Source organism: Phodopus roborovskii, unplaced genomic scaffold (assembly GCF_943737965.1).
Source record: "Phodopus roborovskii unplaced genomic scaffold, PHOROB, whole genome shotgun sequence".
Lineage (NCBI taxonomy): Eukaryota > Metazoa > Chordata > Mammalia > Rodentia > Cricetidae > Phodopus > Phodopus roborovskii.
The window spans coordinates 23,555,653-23,567,532 of NW_026125281.1; the positions used below are offsets into that span (position 1 = coordinate 23,555,653).

At 46.5% G+C, this 11,880-nt stretch overlaps 1 protein-coding gene across 1 annotated transcript in view; it reads left to right on the top strand.

Annotated features, from left to right (window-relative positions):
• Ints8 (integrator complex subunit 8) overlaps nucleotides 1-11,880 on the top strand; it is a 439,588-nt gene that overhangs the window by 205,566 nt on the left and 222,142 nt on the right. The window lies entirely within an intron of this gene.

The window sequence follows — 11,880 nt, forward strand, 5'->3', positions numbered from 1 at the left end:
ACGAGGAGCGGCTCCAGACAGTTGGGGTTGCAGGAGAAAGAGCACCAGAGGTCTCTGGGAAAGATGAGCTGGGTGGATCTAAATAACAGATCAGGAGAGGAGAGGTGCCAGCACAGAGGAAAGGGGCGAGCCTGTCTCTGCCTCCGCGGTGCCTTTTCTTTCTGAGGTTTTTCTTTTTGGCGCTGGGGATGGAACCCAGCGGCTCCTGCTGGGCGAGCACTGAGCTGTGTCTCATAACATCCTGGCTCTTTTTGTGGGCTCTCCTAGTCCTCTGGATAGTTTGAGGTGTGTCAGCGTCGTTACCAGTTTTCTTCTCTTCACAGCCCCGTTCTCCCCGGTTTTTATTATTGTTTGCTGTTGTTTTTTGAGACTGGGTTTTTGTGTAACCCTGGCTGTCCTTGAACTCACTCTGTAGACCAGGCTGGCCTCGAACTCATAGCTCTGGATAAAACACTGGGATCAAAGGCATGAACCACCAGCACCCAGCATTTCCCCTTCCTTTTTTGAGAGGGTTTTTCACACTGTAGCCCACACTGTCTCTGTATAGTCTAGTCTGGCTCCAACAATCCTCCTGCCTCAGCCTCCAGAGTGTTGGGATTAAAGGCGTGCACCACCACCGGCTTTTTTTTTTTTTTTTTTTTTTTTTTTTGAAAGGTCCCATTATATTGTCCTGGCTGGTCTAGAACTTTCTATGTACATTTGGCTGGCGTTGAACTCACAGCTATCTGTCTGTCTTAGCCCCTGAATACCGGAATTAAAAGCATAAGCCCCATTGCCAGTATCTCTCTTTTTTTTTTAAAAGTAACCCATGCAGTTCCGTTTGTGCTGCCCATATGTTCATGGGTGTGGAGCCATGCACTGGAGCGGGGCTGACCCACCAGGAGGTGACTCTTCCTGACAGGGCTGCAGTTAGGGGTGGGGACTGCTGACTCCTCTGCAGTACTCTGCAGTTCTGCTGTGCTGGCATGTGCACTGGTGTGCTCTTGCCAATGGCTGTTCATCCATGTCTTCTTCTGACTGGTTCTTCTCCACTAGGGTGTGCTGTGGTAGGTGTTGTGGAAACATGCCCTGAGAAGCATCACACAGGCCTCACACCATCACCAGACTTTCTTTTCCAGCTGTTCACCTAATGACAATGACCAAAGCGTACTGAGATGCAGGCTTCATATAAACCTGCCAGGATGCTCTTAGAAAGGGGGAACCAGAATACAAGAGGAGAAGCACATTATTTTTCTACGTCCATAAGGATAAAAGTACTGTGCAGGATGCTTCTGTGTTACTATCTAATCCTACAGCCACGCTTTGGTCATTTGAATACTGCTCATTTCACTCCCTTCCTTGAAAATGGTCTGTCTTAGTTAGGGTTTTTATTGCTACAATGAAACACCGTGACCAAAAAGTTGGGGAGGAAAGGGTTTATTAGGTTTATACTTCGGCATAGCTGTTCATCACTGAAGGAAGTCAGGACAGGAAGTCAAACAGGGCAGTGACCTGGAGGCAGGAGCTGATGCAGAGCCCATGGAGGATGCTGCTTACTGACTTGTTTCCCATGGCTTGCACAGTCTGTTTTCTTACAGAACCCATCCCAGGGATGACCCCACCCACATGGGCACCCTATTGCACTAATTGAGAAAATGCCTCACAGCTGGCATTTCCTGTGATGACTTTCTAGCTTGTGTCAAGTTCACACACACACACACACACACACACACACACACACGCACACACACCACCACCAACAACAAAAAACCATCCAGTACATCCTGCACTGATTCATCTTAAAGGAAATCGTATGTTCTCTACTATGACGTTTCAGAGTAATTGCCCCCAAAGGCATCTATCTATACCTCAATCCCTGGCCCCTGTTATGTTACGGTAAAGGCTATGGTATGGTTAAGGATTCTGAAATGAGAGATGGCCCTGAGTCACCTGGCTGGGGGTGTTTATAGAGAGGAAGTAGAGTCAGAATCAAAGAGAGATTGAAGTGATCATGAACTAGGAATGCCAGTAGCTTGTAGAAAGAGGGAACACAAGGCAATTAAGGATTGTATTCTGAGCAGGAGAAGGATGCTGAGTTCCATGTTGTATACTTCAGTGTCATAGAATTACAGCTTGAGAACCACCAAACATTAGATACACATGTGTGAACCACATTCATGGCTTCTGCTTTTGTATATATTATATGCTGGTGGTCACACAGGCAGCAGGGAAGGTCAGCAGTGGGCTCAGTAATGTCTGCCAGAGACATTATTGTTCAATATTGTTCAAATATCACCCCCCCCCCAGATCCCCTGAGTATGATCTTATTTGGAAAACGTTCTTTGCAGATGCAATGACACTAAGGAACTCAGGATGAGATCATCCTGGACATCTCCAGTGACAGGTGTCCTTCTGAGCCAGGCAGAGGGAGATTTTCAGTAGGGAAATGTATGTGAAGATGAGGGCAGACACTGGAGTGATGCTGTCACAAGCCCCGGAGCTCTGGAGTCCCCTGAAGCAGAAGAGGCAGGGAGGACTGTGGAGCCTTCTGGGGAGCACAGGCTTTCCAGCCTCCAGAGTTGAGAGAAAATCCTGGCTGGCAAGCCTCCATGCTTTCAGTATCTGCCTGGTAGCTACAGTCATTAGCGTAATTGCTTTCCATGTTTCTTTATTGAGCCATAGTCATCAATCCCCTGTTTTGACCATGCTAAAAACAGACGTCCCCTGGCCAGGTTCCCTCTGAGCCTCTAGCATGTGGGCCTGTGGTCCCAGCCTACCTCCCGCTGTGCTTTGATTTACCGTTAATGCACATCTCTCTGCACTTTGCATTCAGCACAGCAAGAACAAACACACTAAGATGAAAACCATGCCAGGTTGGCACAGCTGTCAACAACCCAGAAGGATGGTGGCTAAGGGGATGGAGCAAAGTCCAAGAGGCCCCTAGCTGGGCCAGACATTGACAGTTTAGGGGCTGCAGGACGGTGTGTGTGTGAGAGAGAGAGAGAGAGAGAGAGAGAGAGAGAGAGAGAGAGAGGGAGGGAAAGGGAGGAGGGAGGGAAGGAGGAGGGAGGGGAGGAAGAGAGGAAGTGGGGGGAGGAGGCTGTCTGTGTGGTTGTGATGGGAGTGCACATAGCTTCTGGGAATTGAACTCAAGCCAGTGGTATGCATGGCACATTCTTCTACCATTTGAGCCTTCTTCCCAGCCCCTGATGTCAGTTCTTATCATGTACTAGTCTCTGTACTCAGTTGACTTTTTCAAACTTTGTCATAAGCCTCTGGATGAGCAAACAGAGGCTGAGGTTCATTTATATGCTGGCGGTCACACAGGTAGCAGGGAAGGAAATCTGGTGTCTTCACCGACACCTGGAGAGAAATAATTTCTCTGTGGACTAAGGAATACATGGAGAAGGGAGACCTCCAGTCTGGATGCCCTCAAAAAAAGGAAACTCTACTTCACAGCAAAATGGTGCTGGTAGACCCTAACCGTCTCGGTCCCCATTGGCAAGCAGGTCTGAAGGCTGGGAGGCAGGCCAGAGAGGAATGCAGGCTTGTGGGGTCAGCTGTCCTGCTGTCCACTTCAGGGCGAGCTCAGTCCCGATACAACTAAGAGGGAAAACCAAGGAGGCAGGGACTATGGCCAGGCCACTTCCTTGAGCCCAGAGGCTCCCCGCCGTGGCTGTCCTCTCCTGTCAGCAGCAAAGCCTTGGAGCTAAGAGGACACAAAGGTTTCTGTGAGAAAAAGCAAGGACAGGGTTGAACATCAAACTCGTATCTCCAGTTCAGAGCGGAGAAGTAAACAGACCAAGACCAGGTAACCGAAAGAGGGCAGGGCCTCAAACTGCCAGCTTGCACAAGAGAGGGCAGGAGAACATGGAGGCCCCTGGTTTGGCCCTGGTTAGACGTGCGCTCCCCAGAGGTTGTGGGCAGATAGGTAGCAGGGACAGGGAGGGAGCCACCTGAAAGGAAAAGCAACTGATGCCATGCAGTGTGTTCATGGGCAACTTGCTTGTCTTGAGCCTCATGTGCTGACAGCCATGTCTGACCGAAGGTGGCATTTTCTGGCACGGCAGGTGTAGGCGTACTTTCAAATAACCCCAGTGGTAAGTTATTAGTGATCCTATTACCTTAGTTTTGGCAGATCTGTCATACCATATACCAAAGCTGAGCTATTTCAGGGACTGTGATTATGAGTCATCTTGTCGATTCTCTGTATACAGTTTTTACCTCTGCTCTATAATCTCATTCCTTTGTTCAGTGTGTATTGCCGATGACTGTGTTCTCTTTTTTGCTTAACTTTTCCTCTGTGATATCAAGATGGCCTCAATAATGGAGAAGGCAGTCACAGTTTCCCTGACCATTTCATAGAGGTGGCTAAAGCTAACCCTGACAGTGTGCTCCAGTTTAGATTTGAGATGACAACTGAGCCAATACAAATGCTTGTCTGAGCTTCATGACAGATAAGAGTGTCTTAGTTTTGGCTGACTGAGTGCATGTCAAATATTTGCAGGGCCCCTTGACCAATCCCCCAAAAGCATCTCTTTTAAATATGGTCACATTTATAATTTCTTGTCACTTTTCTACCTGCTCAAATGCTGTAAATAGGTAATCTTAGGAAACTATAATAAAAGAGGAGAGTCTTGCTTCTGTAGTCAATAAAAGTAACATACACACATTCATATGCATGGCATACACACATATAGACACACAGATACTAACACATATATATATACAGACACACAGACACACAGACACACACACACACATACTCAGCCATCAACATGTACACATACATACATACATACATACAGAGATACACAGACACAGACAGACAGACACAGTCTTGCCTTTGATGGGTCTACCAAATTGTATATCTATCTTGACCAATGACCAACTCTTCAAAAATTCTTTCAGAAATTATTTGATAATGGATATTTTCCTGTATGCATGTGTGCCTCGCACAAATGCCTGGTGCCTATGGGGGCAGGAAAGGGTGTCAGATCCCCTGGAACTGGAGTTACAGACAATTCTGAGCAGCCATGTGGGTGCTGGGAACCAAACCTGGGTCCTCTGCGAGAGCAGGAAGGGCTCTTGGCGTCTATGTACTCTTAGCTCCCCCCACCCAGTTTATGTTTTTTTTTTTTTTTTTTTTTTTTTTTGAGACAAAATCTGGCTATGTATTTCAGGCTGGCTTTAAACACAGCCAGGCTTCTGTGTCATAGATAATGGGTCTCTTTTCTTTATCATTGGCACTGAAGTTTATGGGTTAGTTTGCCTCCACTTCCCCTTCTCCCCTGCCTCTCCCTCCTCCTCTCCCTCCTCCTCTCTTCCTCTCCCTCCTCCTTCCCCTCCCGGCTCCTCTCCTCCTCCTTTCCTTCACCCTCCTTCTTCTGGAGACAGGGTCTTAAGCAGCCTAGGCTAGTCTCAAATTCAAATTTGTGATCGTTCTGCCTCAGCCTCCTACGTCATGGAATACAAGTGTGTGTCATCACAGGCAGCTCACTGAAATGTAAAGAATTTGTCCTGAACAAGTCAGTAGTTTAACACCAAGAGGGCTGAGAGACCTTATTTAGGAAGGGGAGAAATTATAGTAGCCCAAGAAAGATGAGCCATGGGGCTGAGAAGACAGAGCTGCGGCCTTGCTTATCAGCTTTCCGGGAGGCAGGTGCGTGAATGTGGCCAGATCCCTCATTCTCTGGCATGTGGTGAGGCTTCCTATGAGAAGCCAATCTCCCCTTTGCCCTCTTTCCCCACCGGATCCATTAGATGCTGGTGTGGACTGAGCCACACTGGCCAGAGCTTCGCTGTACACACAGGGGAACACACACTTCCTCATCCACACAACCCACTGGGAAGTTAAGAGCCTAACTTCCTGTTACTCAACAGGGGCTTTTCTCGGCAAGGCATGTGGCTTCCGACCAGCACCCTCCTATCAGGGTCCTCGTGTGACCCAACGCTGTTTCTAGGCCGCCCAACCCAACAGAAGCTTGGGGCTCAGAGGAGTGTCCATTTGCCCAGGCACATCCTGTCATCTGTCAAAGCGACAGATGACTCCAAGAGAATGCTAGCCGAACGGCACATGTGAACAGCAGGAAATCTGGAACAGCCTTTAGCTGGAGGTGGTGGCTTTGGTCTTTGGTCATGAGAATGTGACCTGGACATGCTTTTTGAAGGAAGGTATATATGCTTAGTACTGCACCACCGAAGCCACTGGACATGATTCTTAGATCATTCTTAGATATATTTATGATGTATTTTGAGGGGGGCTGAAGAGATGGCTCAGCGGTTAAGAGCACTGGCTGCTCTTCCAGAGGATCTGGGTTCAATTCCCAGCACCCACACAGCACTCTCACACACATGAGGCAAAGCACCAATGTACATAAAAATTTTTAAAAATGCAATAAAGAAAATTTTTTAAAAAATGGAAAAATAACTTTAGGAATGTATTTTGAAGGAAAAGCACTGTCTTCTGAGAAACCGAAAGGGACTTGATGTGGCTGCTCACAGGGCTGGCACCAATATTAGCACTTTCTGAATGAACAGAAAAAGAGGAGAGATATCGAGGAGGAGCAGCTGGAAGATGCCAGGACCCTTGAGCCATCAAGCTGCTGTCAGCTGCCCTGGAGGACAGCCAGATGTTCTTCTCCCTGATTACTGTATAGCAGGTCGTCCCAGTGTTTAGCTTGGGGCTGAGACGATGGCTCAGCAGGTAAAGTCTAGCTGTGCAAACTGGGTGAACCAAGTTCCCAGGATCCAAATAAAAAGTCTGTTGCAGCGGTCACATCCATGACCCCAGCACTCCTGACCTGCACTCACCGGCCAGCTATCCCGGAGTAAGCAATGCAGCAGCAGAAACAAGGGAGACCAGCAAAACGAATCCAAGAACACCAGTTTGCTACTGTCTTGTGCTTCTGTGAGGGCTGGCTGGGCTCTGACAGTAGTTCTCTGGGTCACCCACACAGCTGCAGGCAGACGATAGCCAGAGCGACAGTCTCCTCTTGACTCATCTGGAGTTCCAAATGGTTCCCCCAGTGGGCTGGAGTCGATGCTTATCTACCGAGTGTCCTGGAGGCCACAGCTGTACACACATACAACTTGGGCTTTTCAGTGCATGTCTAAAGAGTGGTTTTCCTGCTGGTGAACAGGCTATGCGTTCTCAGTTTAAACTGAAGAAGTGAGGGAAGGCACACTATGAAGGAAAAAGCTTTGTAAGGATTGGTTGAAGGATACAGAGTACGGAGCCCAGAGCCTGGAGGAAACCCTGGATTTGCTCTCTAGAACCACATAAACTGGGCATGGTGGAACATCTCATAACCCAGGAACGTGGTTGGGACAGGGAGGAGTGGTTCAAAGTCATCCTTCTGAGATACACAGGAGCCTGTCTGAAGTGAGCAAGAACCAAGGACCTATGAATTACACATGTCAAAGCTTCACATACAATTTCCTGTGCATTCACGAATTTGGTAAAAATTTATGTTAGTAACTGCAGTAGCAGCAACATTTGCAGTGATTACTGCCGTAGCTAGTTTGTTGAGAGCATCCTTCATCTGCCAGGTGCCAGGCTAGGTGGTTCACTTGCGTTTCTCCTGCCTAACTCCTAGGAGTTAGAGTTCATACTCCTCATTTTATAAACAATTGGAAACTCTGGTGCAGCAACGCTACCCCGTTTACACAGTTATATGGTTGATAACACAATACCAATATCACCAGCTCTGTTTGACTCCAAAGTATAGAAGTTTTTGTTTGTTTTGTTCCCCAGATTCTGTTTCTACTTGAGAAGAAATTTTAAAATGAAATCATACTTAAATTTCTCTTTTCAAAGGAACACATGAATGATACCAGGTTTTTGAAATAGATTCTCTTGGCAATATTTGGATTTAAATATTCTATTGAATTTTATTCAATTGGAAGCCAAGTTTTAAAAACTATTCTTTGATGGATGTATATTTATTCTGAAGTAGTCATGAAAAGAAAGATTATTCAATAATTGCCTGCCACACATACTACTAATAAATACAATTTTGTTGTTTTGAAGATAGTGTCTCCCTGTGTAGCCATGGCAGGCCTGAAATTTACTCTGTAGACTCACAGAGATCTGTTTGCCTCTGCCTCCCCAGTGTAGATATCAAAGGCATGCGCCCAGAAGACCAACATAAATGAAAATTCCCTCTACTGACAAAGATGGTAATTGTATTGATTTAGAAACTTACTACAGAAGAAGTAGATGTTATATATTTGTCTGTATTGAGAGTATTTGAGTAGGATCTATACTCTATAATAAAACTTAACCAACTACAATTGTGCCTGTGTCTGTGTGAACATGTGCCCCCCTCCCTGAGTGTATGTGTATGTGTGTGTATGTGTGTGAGTGTATGAGTGTGTGTGTACGTGTGTGTGAGTAAGTGTATGAGTGTGTGTGTGTGTGTTTGCGAGCATGTCTCTGTCTTCACCAGTGTGTGGTGGCTGGAGATTGATGCTAGCTGTCCTCCTTAGATGCTTTCCATGTTCTTCACTGTGTCCAAGGCCATCCTTGGTGACATGGTGATTGTAGCTTGTTTCAAAAGAAAAAGAAACTATAATTTAAGACTATAAATAAGGATCTCTATTCAAATTTAAACACAATTTTAAAAATTCTAAGGTGAGATTTTTGACAGATGGTAAAAAGAGCAGCTAGTTGCCTTAGAAATGCAGTTTACAGGAACTCTTCCACAAAATGCACTTAAATGCTTGCCAGAAAGCATCTCAAATCACTTCTAAGCTTAAATCCCAACTTCTCTGAGAGACATATCAATATTTTTTCTTTTTGGATAGATTTATGTATTTTTTTTTAAGCAGTTTTTAAGTTCAGAGCAACCCTGAGGGAAAAGCACACACACTGCTCATCTCCCCAACCTTAACTGTCCTGAAAACAGGGCTGTATGTCTGCTACAATAGATTAACTTACATCTACCTGAGGATCAACCCAGTACCTTGTGCATGTTGGCCAAGCACCTACCAGCCCTAGAGAGTTTGCTATTATACAAGCTTGGGGTTTGAGCAAAGCATAGTTATAGCAGTATCAGACCGTGTCTCCCTCCCTGCCCCACCCATTCACTCACCTCTCCCTCCCCACGAATACCTGACAGCCTCTGGTGGTTTTACTGTCTGTGGCATTATTAGTGGAGACAGACTTGTCTCAAAAGCTCCGTGTAGCTGAAGGTGGATAGCCTTGAACTTATGATCCTCTTGCTTCATTTCCCAGGTGCTGGGATTCCAGGCACGCATCATTACACTCAGTTTTACGAGCTGTGGGACAGGAGGTCAGTCTCAGGAACTGCCCAACAGAATGTCACTGGGACCTGGCTGTAGGCTGGGCTGGCTGGCTAGTGAGCCCAAGGATCCTCCTGTTTCTGTCTTCCCAACACTAGGGTTACAGGTATGTGCCACCATGCCCAGCTTTTTGTGTGGTGCTGGGGTTTGAACTCAAGTCTTCATGCTTATCTTGCATATCAAGCTCTTCCTTGACGGAGCCATCCCCACAGCCCTTATTGCTGTTCTCTGAGACAGGGTCTCATGTATCCCAAGCTGACATCCAACTAGATGTACCCTGCTGAAGAAGATGCAGGCTTCCCATTCTTCCATTCCCCCTCTGCTCTGATTATGGGTGAGTACCACCACAGGCTGAACGATGGAGTGTTTTGAAGATCCTTCTACATTTCAGAAGTAGAGTTTGGATTCCTACAGAAGATAAAAGGATAAGGACTTATCAGGCTTGTGGGTGTGGCGGTGCCATTTTACTGTGATGGTCAAGACCGGAGGGGGTAGGTGGGTGGGAACCAAGGCTCATGGAGAACAGACACAATGAAACTAAGGAGCAATAAAAATGTAGGAGTTTGCTACATTTTGTTCTCAGTTAACCAAGCTCATCTCTTTCCCAAAGTAGGCACCCCCAAAACCAAACCAAACCAAACCAAACCAAAAACCCCTTTTGATTGAAGTCTTACAGGCTTATAGAACGGAGTGGACTGAAACTCAGACTTTACTGTTTTCAAGCTTTTGTATGTGTTAGACCTTTGCCAGACTTTCTACAGTCTATACACTCTTTCCTAAGGCAGCCTATAGAGTAGTTCCAGCTTTATCTTCTTGTTACAGCTGAGAGGTGATGGGTGAGGGACAGCTCTTACCAAGTGAACAGGTACTGCAGTCAGGGATAAGTCAGGTCTCAAATGCCATTAGGGGACTTTGCTCTCTGGTTTTGTTCAGCTTGTTATGTGCCATCCAACAGAACTGTGTCAGCGAGGGACCAGATCTTACATTTAAAACTTAATAAATACATGTGCTTAGTGGCTAACATTTCTGCCAGTATGACTCAATTAATGGCTTTCAAACCGGGCAGCACACATCCCAGGAAGGGATGAGAATACACAGACTGATGGAAGAAAACATAGCATTCCATATATGTAAACCATTATTTGGTATGTTTTATTTAATACTTTAAAATGAGGTAAATTGTAATAGATGTGTGCACACACACACAGTATACGTATGTTTAATAATTTCATCATACTTAGCTGGCACTCAGCAAGTGCTTGCATATCAGTTCCTTTAATGACTCATTGAGGTACGTTCTTTTACTACCCCTATTGTACATATGAAGGAATTAAGGGCAACTGAGTATGTCCAAGGACACAGGTATTATAGTTAGCAGCAGGCCAAGACTTTGAGTGTAGATATTCTGGCTTGCATCTGTGTACTTTAAGTTAAATAAGTGTTTTGGTAGGGAGGGCAACGTTTGTATGGATGACATGAGCAACCAAAAATGTTTGCTGTTTAATGCTGTAGAATGGGCCCTACAGACAAAGCAGTTCCCAATCTGCAAATTTGAAGGGCTCTTAGATCCTGCGTAGCCTAACACATGTAAAGATTGTGTGTGCATGATTGGAACCCTGTAACTATCCCTAGTGTCACAACTGGTCTCCTTTGCCAATTTTGTTGCAGAGGGGAGGGTGGGGAGAACGTAAAAAAAAAAAAAAAAAAAAAAAAAAAAAAAATCCAGACATAAGGGGAGGAGGAAAACCAACAGAACCCAAACCTGCTCATCCACTTTCACCCCTGGCTCACTTGTGGATAGTGGTTGGTGGACGCGTTAATTCAACAAAAACTAGAGCAGTGGTTCTCAGCCTTCCTAATGCTGCCCTTCAATACAGCTCCTCATGTGTGCTGACTCCCGACCACAACATTTTTGCTGCCATTTTACAACTGTAATTTTGCTACTGTTATGATTCGTATTTTAAGTACTTGTTTTTCCCGTTGGTTTTAGGCGATTCCTTTGAAAGGGTCGTTGGATCTCAAAGGGGTCGAGACCCACGAGTTGAGAAAACGCTGAAATAGAGGTTCTTAAAAAGACACCCTGAAATAAAATTTACTCTAACCCATCGTCTACCCCTCCCTGTTTAAAGGTAGGCTTTAATGGCATCCCCACCCCTCCTGCTTAGCTACTTCTCTCTCTCCACGGCGCCTAGCACACGCTCGAGGGCTCCTCTCACCAAGGTTATCTAGGTACTCGAAGCAGGTAGCGGAGCCCATGCGTGGCCAGGGAACTTTCGAGAAGAGCGTAGCTCTAGGGCATGCGGTTACAAGGAAGTGTGCGGGGCCAGGGTGACGGTCGGCTCGAGGGGGCAGGCGTCGGGCGATAGCGATCACAGGTGCTCGGCAGCATGGCCGAGCCAGGCGGGGCCGGCGGACGCATTAGGGTGGCGAGAGGCAGAGCCTTCCTTTCCTGTTCCTTAGGGAGGCGTGGAGGCGGCTTCCGTCCATTCTTCCCGACAACTTCGCGCGCAGCTCCACGGCCCTTTCTTTCCCTAGGCTAGAGCGAGTCAGGAAAGTCAGGTTGGGCGGCCAGGCTTGCCCCAGCCCGCGGGAGCG